This window comes from Lutra lutra, chromosome 1 (genome assembly GCF_902655055.1).
Source record: "Lutra lutra chromosome 1, mLutLut1.2, whole genome shotgun sequence".
Taxonomy (NCBI): Eukaryota; Metazoa; Chordata; class Mammalia; order Carnivora; family Mustelidae; genus Lutra; species Lutra lutra.
Window position 1 is genome coordinate 85,187,717 of NC_062278.1, and position 10,729 is coordinate 85,198,445.

Here is a 10,729-nt window from a genome sequence, read left to right on the forward strand (position 1 = left end):
CATTGGGATTGATGACTCTTATGGCCAGCTGGCTGCTTTCCACATGGCTTTGTGGTTCTTGGAGGGGACACTGTGAGCAGTCTCTGCACAGTAAGATCTGTTGCACATCAGGAGCACTTCAAGCTCCTTGAGGTTGTGGACGAGGAACTTCCAGAAGCCACTGGGCACTATGTGTTTTGTTTTTTTGTTGTTCCTGTAACCAGTGTTGGACCTCAAGATCTGGCCCTTGAATCTTCTGTGCAACCTACTGTCAATGCCTCTAGTTTTCCACCTGTTGCACTTAATTTTGACATATTGGTCTGACTGGGGCTGAATGAACTTCTTGGTCCTCTTTTTAACAATCTTGGGCTTCATCAGAGGTCTGAGGGCAGTGATGATGCTGAGTAGAAGATGTCAGCCACTTCTGCAGGCAGCACTAAAGAAGAGTGGTTTATAACTTTCTTTTTTTCTTTACTTACTAATTTATTTATTATTTTTCTTTTTTTTTTTCAATTAAATTCAGTTAGTCAAATGTAGTGCATCATTAGTTTTTGGTGTAGTGTTCAGTGATTCATTAGGTGCCTATAACACCCAGTGCGTATCACATCACGTGCCCTCCTTAATCCCCATCACCAGGTTACCTCATCCCCCACCTCCCTCCCCTCCAGCAACCCTCAGTTTGTTTCCCTGAGTCAAGAGCGTCTCCTCCCTGATTTCTTCCCATTCAGTTTTCCCTCCCCTCCCCTCCCCTGTGATCCTCGGCACTATTCCTTATATTCCACATATGAGTGAAACCATATGATAATTGTCTTTCTCCGACTGACTTACTTCACTTAGCATAATACGCTCCAGTTCCATCCATGTTGGTATATAAATGGTAGGTATTCATCCTTTCTGATGGCTGAGTAACATTCCATTGTATATATGAATCACAGCTTTATCCATTCATCTGTTGAAGGATATCTTAGCTCCTTCCACAGTTTGGCTATTCTGGATATTGCTTCTATTAACATTGGGGTGCATGTGTCCCTTCTTTTCCCTGCATCTGTATTTTTGGGGTAAATACCCAGTAGTGCAATTGCTGGGTTGTAGGGTAGCTGTATTTTTAACTTTCTGAGGAACCTCCATACTGTTTTCTAGAGTGACTGTACCAGCTTGGATTCCCACCAGCATCCTTGCCAACATTTGTTGTTCCCTGTCCTGTTAATTTTAACCATTCTATCTGGTGTAAGGTGGTATCCCATTGTGGTTTTGATCTGTATTTCCTGGATGGCAAGTGATGTAGAGACTTTTCTCATGTGTCTGTTGGCCATTTATGTGTCCTGTTTGGGGAAGTGTCTGTTCACATCTTCTGCCCATTTCTTGACTGGATTATTTGTTTTTTAGGTGTTAGTTTGAGAAGTTCTTTATAGATCTTGGATACCTGTCCTTTATCTGTACTGTCATTTGCAAATATCTTCTCCCATTCCGTGCGCTGCCTCTTAGTTTTGTTGACTGTTTCCTTTGCTATGCAGAAGCTTTTGATCTTGATGAAGTCCTAAAAGTTCATTTTTGCTTTTATTTCCCTTGCCTTTGGAGACATGTATTGAAAGAAGTTGTTGTGGCTGATGTCAAAGAGATTACTGCCTATGTTCTCCTCCAGGATTTTGACGGATTCCTGTCTCACATTGAGGTCTTTCATCCATTTTGAGTTTATCTTTATGTGGTGTAAGAGAATGGTCAAGTTTCATTCTTCTGCATGTAGCTGTCCAATTTTCCCAGCACCATTTATTGGAGAGACTATCATGTTTCCCTTGGATATCTTTTCCTGCTTTGTTGAAGATTATTTGAACACAGAGTTGAGGGTCCATATCTGGGCTCTCTGTTCTGTTCCACAGACCTATGTATCTGTTTTTGTGCCAGTACCATGCTGCCTTGATGAACACAGCTTTATAATATAGCTTGAAATCAGGCAATGTGATGCCCACAGCTTGTTTTTTTTTTTTTTTTTTTTTTTCAAACTTTCCTTGGTGATTCAGGGTCTTTTCTGGTTCCATACCAATTTTAAGATTGTTTGTTCCAACTCTGTGGAAAATGTCAATGGTATTTTGATACGGATTGCATTGAAGTGTAGATTGCTCTGGGCAGCATAAACATTTTCATAATGTTTATTCTTCCATTCCATGAGCATGAAATGTTTTTTCATCTCTTTGTGTCTTCCTCAATTTCTTTCATAAGTGTTCTGTAGTTTTCAGAGTATAGATCCTTTACCTCTTTGGTTAGGTTTATTCCTAGGTGTCTTATAGTTTTTAGTGCAATTGTAAGTGGGATCAATTCCTTAATTCCTCTTTCTCTAGTCGTATTGTTGGTGTTATAGAAATGCAACTGATTATTGTGCATTGATTTTGTATCCTGCCATGGTGCTGAATTCTTGTTTGAGTTCTAGCAATTTTGGGGTGGAGTCTTTTTTGGATTTTCCACATAAAGAATCATGTCATCTGGAAGAGTGAGAGTTTGACTTCTTCTTTGCCAATATGAATACCTCTTATTTCTTTTTGTTGTCTGATTGCTGAGGCTAAGAATTCTAGTACTATATTGAATAATAGTGGTGAGAGTTGGCATTTCTGTCGTATTCCTGATCTTAAGGGAAAACTTCTCAGTTTTTACTCATTGAGAATGATATTTTCTGTGGGCTTTTCACAGATGGCTTTTTATTACATTAAACTATGTTCCTTCTATCCCTATACTTTGAAGAGTTTCAATCAAGAAAGGATGCTGTATTTTGTCAGATGTTTTTTTCTGCATCAACTGAGAGATCATATGGTTCTTATCTTTTCTTTTATTAATGTATTGTATCATATTGATTGATTTGCAGATGTTGAACCAACCTTGCAGCCCAGGAATAAATCCCAGTTGGTCATGGTGAATAATCCTTTTAATGTACTGTGGGATCCTATTGGCTAGCATCTTGGTGAGTATTTTGGCATCCATGTTCATCAGGGATGCTGGTGTGTAATTCTCCTTTTTGTTGGGGTCTTTGGTTTTGGGATCAAGGTAATGCTGGCCTCATAGACTGAGTTTGGAAGTTTTCCTTCCATTTATATTTTTTGAAACACCTTCAGTAGAATAGGTATTATTTCTTCTTTAAATGTTTGTTATAGTTCCCTGAGAAGCCATCTGGCCCTGAACTCTTGTTTTTTGGGAGGTTTTTGATTACTGCTTCAATTTCCTTGCTGATTATGGGTCTGTTCAGGTTTCCTATTTCTTCCTGTTTCAGTCTTGGTCTTTATAGTCTTTCAGTCTTTATAAGTTTCCAGGAATGTATCCATTTCTTCCAGATTGCCTAATTTGTTGGCATATAGTTGCTCATATGTTCTTAAAATTGTTTGTATTTCCTTGGTTTTGGTCATGATCTCTCCCCTTTCATTCATGATTTTGGGATAAGTCTGGCCAGAGGTTTATTGATTAATTCTTTCAAAGAACCAGCTTCTTGTTTTGTTGATTTGTTCTACTGTTCTTCTGATTTCCATTTCATTGATTTCTGCTCTGATCTTTATTATTTCTCTCCTCCTGCTTGGTTTAGGCTTCATTTGCTGTTCTGTCTCCAGGTCCTTTAGGTGTAAAGTTAGCTTGTGTATTTGTGATTTTTCTAACTTTTTGAGAGAGGCTTATATTACAATGTACTTCCCTCTTAGGACCCCCTATGCTGTATCCCAGAGTTTTTGAACCAATGTGCTTTCATTTTGATCAGTTTCCATTAATTTTTTAAGTTTTTCTTTAATTTCCTGTTTACTCATTTGTTCTTTAGCAGGACACTTTTTAACCTCCAAGTATTTGACTTCCGTCCAAATCCTTTCTTGTGATTGAGTTCCACCTTCAAAGCATTGTAGTCTGTAAATAGGCATGGAATAATCTCAGTCTTTTGGTATCAGTTGATATCTGATTTGTGACCCAGTACGTAATCTATTCTGGAGAAAGTTCCATATACACTCAAGAAGAATGAGTGTTCTGTTTTTTTTTAATTTAATTTTTTAATTTTTTATTAACATATAATGTATTATTAGCCCTAGGGGTACAGGTCTGTGAATCGCCAGGTTTACACACTTCACAGCACTCACCATAGCGCATACCCTCCCCAGTGTCCATAACCCAATCACCCTCTCCATAGCCCCCTCCCCCTGGCAACCCTCAGTTTGTTTTGTGAGATTAAGAGTCTCTTATGGTTAGTCTCCCTCCTGATCCCATCTTGTTTCATTTTTTTCTTCCTTAACCCCCAAGGCCCCTGCTTTGCCTCTCAACTTCATCATATCAGGGAGATCGTATGATAATTGTCTTTCCCTGATTGACTTATTTCACTCAGCATGATACCCTCTAGTTTCATCTACATCATTGCAAATGGCAAGAGTTCATTTTTTGATGGCTGCCTAGTATTCCATTGTATATACATACCACCTATTCTTTATCCATTCATCTGTTGATGGACATCTAGGTTCTTTCCATACTTTGCTATTATGGACATTGCTGCTATAAACATTTGGGCGCACATGCCCCTTCGGATCACTACATTTGTATCTTTAGGGTAAATATCCAGTAGTGCAATTGCTGGGTCATAGGGTAGAGCTATTTTCAACTTTTTGAGGAACCTCCATGCTGTTTTCCAGAGTGGTTGCACCAGCTTGCATTCCCACCAACAGTATGGGAGGGTTCCCCTTTCTCTGCATCCATGCCAGCATCTGTCGTTTCCTGACTTGTTAATTTTAGCTATTCTAACAGGTGTGATGTGTATCTCATTGTGGTTTTGATTTGTATATCCCTGATGCTGAGTGATGTGGAGCACTTTTTCATGTGCTGTTGGCCATCTGGATGTCTTCTTTGCAGGATGTCCTCTGCCCATTTCTTGATCAGATTATTTGTTCTTTGGGTTTTGAGTTTGATAAGTTCTTTATCGATTTTGGATACTAGCCCTTTATCTGATATGTCGTTTGCAAATATCTTCTCCCATTCTGTCAGTTGTCTTTTGGTTTTGTTGACTGTTTCCTTTGCTGTGCAAAAGCTTTTGATCTTGATGAAGTCCCAATATTTCATTTTTGCCCTTGCGTCCTTTGCCTTTGGTGATGTTTCTAGGAAGAAGTTGCTGCAGCTGAGGTCGAAGAGGTGGCTGCCTGTGTTCTCCTCAAGGATTTTTATGGATTCCTTTCTCACATTAAGCCTTCATCCATTTTGAGTCTATTTTCATGTGTGGTGTAAGGAAATGGTCCAGTTTCATTTTTCTGCATGTGGCTGTCCAGTTTTCCCAACACCATTTGTTGAAGAGACTGTCTTTATTCCATTGGACATTCTTTCCTGCTTTGTCGAAGATGAGTTGACCATAGAGTTGAGGGTCTATTTCTGGGCTCTCTATTCTGTTCCATTGATCTAGGTGTCTGTTTTTGTGCCAGTACCATGCTGTCTTGATGATGACAGCTTTGTAATAGAGCTTGAAGTCCGGAATTGTGATGCCACCAACTTTGGCTTTCTTTTTTAATGTTCCTCTGGCTATTCAAGGTCTATTCTGGTTCCATGTAAATTTTAGGATTATTTGTTCCATTTTGTTGAAAAAAATTGATGATATTTTGATAGGGATTGCATTAAATGTGTAGATTGCTAGGTAGCAAGACATTTTCACAATATTTATTCTTCCAATCCAGGAGCATGGAACATTTTTCCATTTCTTTGTGTCTTCCTCAATTTCTTTCATGAGTACTTTATAGTTTTCTGAGTACAGATTCTTTGCCACTTTGGTTAGGTTTATTCCTAGGTATCTTACAGTTTTGGGTGCAACTGTAAATGCGATTGACTCCTTAATTTCTCTTTCTTCTGTCTTGTTGATATATAGAAATGCAACTGATTTCTGTGCATTGATTTTATATCCTGCCACTTTACTGAATTCCTGTATGAGTTCTAGCAGATTTGGAGTGGAGTCTTTGGGTTTTCCACATAGAGTATCATATCATCTGCAAGGTGTGATAGTTTGATTTCTTCTTTGCTGATTTGGGTGCCTTTAATTTCTTTTTGTTGTTTGATTGCTGAGGCTAGGACTTCTAGTACTATGTTGAATAGCAGTGGTGTTTTTGGACATCCTAGCCGTGTTCCTGACCTTAGCGGAAAAGCTCTCAGTTTTTCTCCATTGAGAATGCTATTTGCTGTGGGTTTTTCATAGATGGCTTTGATGATATCGAGGTATGTTCCCTTTATTCCTACACTTTGCAGTCAAATGCTCTACCCCTGACTATACCCGCTATTCCTACACTTTGAAGAGTTTTGATCAAGAAAGGATGCTGTACTTTGTCAAATGCTTTTTCAGCATCTATTGAGAGTATCATGTGGTTCACATTCTTTCTTTTATAAATGTATCACATTGATTGATTTGCAGATGTTGAACCAACCTTGCCTCCCTGGAATAAATCCCACTTGGTCATGGTGAATAATCCTTTTAGTGTGCTGTTGGATCCTATTGACTATTATTTTGGTGAGAATTTTCGTAGCTGTGTTCATCAAGGATATTGGTCTCTAATTCTCCTTTTTGATGGGGTCTTTGTCTGGTTTTGGGATCAAGGTAATGCTGGCCTCATAAAATGAGTTTGGAAGTTTTCCTTCCATTTCTATTTTTTGGAACAGTTTCAGGAGAATAAGAATTAATTCTTCTTTGATGCTTGGTAATATTCCCCTGGGAAGCCATCTGGCCCTGGGCTCCTGTTTGTTGGGAGATTTTTGATGACTGCTTCAATCTCCTTACTGGTTATAGGTCTGTTCAGGTTTTCTATTTTTTCTTGGTAGTTTTAGTAGTTTATACATCTCTAGGAATGCATCCATTTCTTCCAGATTGTTAAATTTGCTGGCGTATAGTTGCTCATAATATGTTCTTATAATTGTATTTCTTTGATGTTGGTTGTGATCTCTCCTCTTTCATTCATGATTTTATTTATGTGGGTCCTTTCTCTTTTCTTTTTGATAAGTCTAGACAGGGTTTTATCAATCTTATTAGTTCTTTCAAAGAACCAACTCCTAGTTTCATTGATTTGTTCTGTTGTTTTTTTGGTTTCTATTTCATTGATTTCTCCTCTGATCTTTATAATTTTTGTTTTCCTGCTAGGTTTAGGCTTTTTTTGTTGTTCTTTGTCCACCTCCTTTAGGTGTAGGGTTAGGTTGTGTATTTGAGACCTTTCTTGTTTCTTGAGAAAGGCTTGTATCTCTCTATATTTTTCTCTCAGGACTGCCTTTGCTGTGTCCCACATATTTTGAACAGTTGTGTTTTCATTATCATTTGTTTCTATGAATTTTTTCACTTCTTCTTTAATTTCCTGGTAGACCCATTCATTCTTTAGAAGGATGCTCTTTAGTCTCCATGTACTTGGGCTCTTTCCAACTTTCCTCTTATGATTGAGTTCTAGTTTCAGAGAATTGTGGTCTGAAAATATGCAGGGAATGATCCCAGTCTTTTGATACCAGTTGGGACCTGATTTGTGGCCCAGGGTGTGATCTATTCTGGAGAATGTTCCATGTGCACTAGAGAAGAATCTGTATTCTGTTGCTTTGGGATGGAATGTTTTGAATATATCTATGATGTCCATCTGGTCCACTGTGTCATTTAAGGCCTTTGTTTCCTTGTTGATCTTTTGCTTGGATGATCTGTCCATTTCAGTGTGGGGGGTGTTAAAGTTCCCTACTCTTATTGTATTATTGTTGATGTGTTTCTTTGATTTTGTTATTAATTGGCTTATGTAGTTGGCTGCTCCCACGTTAGGGGCATAGATATCTAAAATTGTTAGATCTTCTTGTTGGACAGACCCTTTGATTATGATACATTGTCCTTCCTTATCTCTTATTTGTAGTCTTTGGCTTAAAATCTAATTGATCTGATATAAGGATTGCCACCCCAGCTTTTTTTGATGTGCATTAGCATGGTAAATTATTTTCCACCACCTCACTTTAAATCTGGAGGTGTCTTTGGGTCTAAAATGAGTTTCTTGTAGACAGCTTATTGATGGTTTTTTTTTTTTTTTTTATCCATTGTGATATCCTATGTCTTTTGATTGGGGCATTTATTCCATTTACATTCAGAGTAACTATTGAAAGATATTAATTTGGTGCCATTATATTGCCTGTAAGGTGACTGTTACTGTATATTGTCTCTGTTTCTTTCTGGTCTACTACTTTTAGGCTTTCTCTTTGCTTAGAGGACCCCTTTCAATATTTCCTGTAGGGCTGGTTTGGTGTTTACAAATTCTTTTCGCTTTTGTTTGTTCTGGAAGCTTTTTACCTCTCCTTCTGTTTTCAGTGATAGCCTAGCTGGATATAGTATTCTTGGCTGCATATTTTTCTCATTTAGTGCTCTGAATATATCATGCCAGTTCTTTCTGGCCTGCCAGGTCTCTGTGGACAAGTCTGCTGCCAATATAATATTTTTACCATTACCATTTTTACTTATTGTCCTAGGCTGCTTTCAGGATTTTCTCTTTGTCACTAAGACTTGTAAGTTTTACTATTAGATGATGGGGTGTGGACCTATTTTTATTGATTTTGAGAGGGTTCTCTGTGCCTCCTGGATTTTGATGCTTGTTCCTTTTGCCATACTAGAGAAATTCTCTACAATAATTCGCTCTGGTATACCTTCTGCCCCACTCTCTTTTTCTTCTGGAATCCCAATTATTCTAATATTGTTTCATTTTACGGTATCACTTATCTCTCGAATTCTACCCTCATGGTCCAGTAATTGTTTGTCTCTCCTTTGCTCAGCTTCTTTATTCTCTGTCATTTGGTCTTCTATATCACTAATTCTCTCTTCTGCCTCATTTATCCTAGCAGTAAGAGCCTCCATTTGTGATTGCACCTCATTAATAGCTTTTTAAATTTCAGCTTGGTTAGATTTTTGTTCTTTTATTTCTCTAGAAAGGGCTTTTATTTCTCTAGACAGGGTTTCTCTGATATCTTCCATGCCTTTTTCGAGCCTGGCTAGCACCTTGAGAATCGTCATTCTGAATTCTAGATCTGACATACTACCAATGTCTGTATTGATTAGGTCCCTAGTCTTCTGTACTGCCTGTTGTTCTTTTTTTTGTGGTGAGTTTTGCTGCCTTGTCATTTTATCCAGATAAGAATACATGAACGAGTGAATAAAATGTTAAAAGTTTGGCAAAGACCCCAGAAAAATGTGCCTTAACCAAATCAGAAAGTCCCCAAATCAGGGGGAGATGAAAGGGGATAAAAATAAGTTAAAAAATAAAATAAAAAATATATATTAGACTGGTGAATAGAACAGAACTACCCACTTTATTTTGGGTGTTTGGTCTCTTAGAAGAAACTACCTCCCCAAATTTTAAGGAACGAAAAACTTACACATGTACAAAAATAAGGCTAAACACAGTGAAGGGATGCAATATGACTGTAAAGATGATAATAAAAAAAAATTCTAAAAAAGGAGTTGATAAGTTGCTTGGGAAAAGAAAAAAAAATGGAGAGAATTTGCTCCAGCTGGAGACTAGAACAAAGCCCTGTGCTAGATTTATGTTATATTTTGATCTATTAGATGAAGTTGTATCCCAAAATTTTTTAGATGAGAAAACCCTATATGTATACAAAAAATAAAGTTAAATACAATGAAGGATAAAATATGACTATAATAATGAAGGTTTAAAAAGATTTTTTAAAAGAAAGCTATTGTTAAGATAAACTAGTTAAAAAACGTTAAAAGAGGAAAGAGGAAAAGTTAAAAAAATCAGAATCAGAAAAAATAAAATTAAGAAAACTTAATTAACTTTGCAAGACCAAAGAATCATGGGGAGAAAGCCATGAATTCCTTGCTTTGCTTTCCCCTCCTCTGGAATTCTGCTGTTCTCCTTGATTAGTGAGCTTGGTCTTGGCTGGATGTTCTTACTGATCTTCTGGGGAGGAACCCATTATAGTGATTCTCAAGTGTTTTGCCCGAGGCAGATTTGCACCACCCTTGCCAGGGGCTGGGCTAAGTAATCTGCTCAGGTTTGCAGGGAGCTTTTGTTTCCTGAATGCTTTCTGTAGAGCTCTGGAGGACAGGAATGAAAATGGCAGCCTCCCAATCTCCGGCCTAGAGGAGCCGAGAGCTCGGGACCCCACTCCTCATTGCGCCCTCAGAGAAAAGCACTTGATCCCTCACATCTCCCTGGTCTCTGGCTGCACTCCCGAGCTCACCAGGCCTGTGACCAAGCATTTCTTTGTCTGGCATGCAGCCCCATTTGGAGTCTCTAAACCCAGCAGAGTCCTGCCAGTCTGCTCTTCTAGTGGGTCTCCCCGGATCTGCCACTGTGGGGTCCCTGTTCAAAGAGCAGTTGCCTGACTGTGTCATAGATTACAGTTTAAGGTAAGCCCGAGCTGAGAGCTCACTCCTCAGCTCTGTCTCTGTAGCTGGCTTCCCCACTCTAATATCTGTGAGCTCTGCTACACTCAGGCACCCCCGATCCTTCTGTGACCCCGTGGGATCTGAGACCAAGCTGTCCCTGTGAGGGCTTCACCCCCACTTAGCCTCTGGAGCAATGTCTCTCAGTGGAGCAGACTTTTAAAAGTTCTGATTTTGTGTTCTGCTGCTCCACCGCTTGCCAGGAGCCAGCCCTTCCCCCCACAGTCTATCTTCCCGTCTCTTCGGATTCACTTCTCCGCACGTTCTACCTTTCAGAAAGTGGTTGATTTTCTATTTCTAGAATTGCTGCTCCTCTTCTCTGTGATCTCCTGTTGGATTTGTAGGTGTTTGGAATGGTTTGAT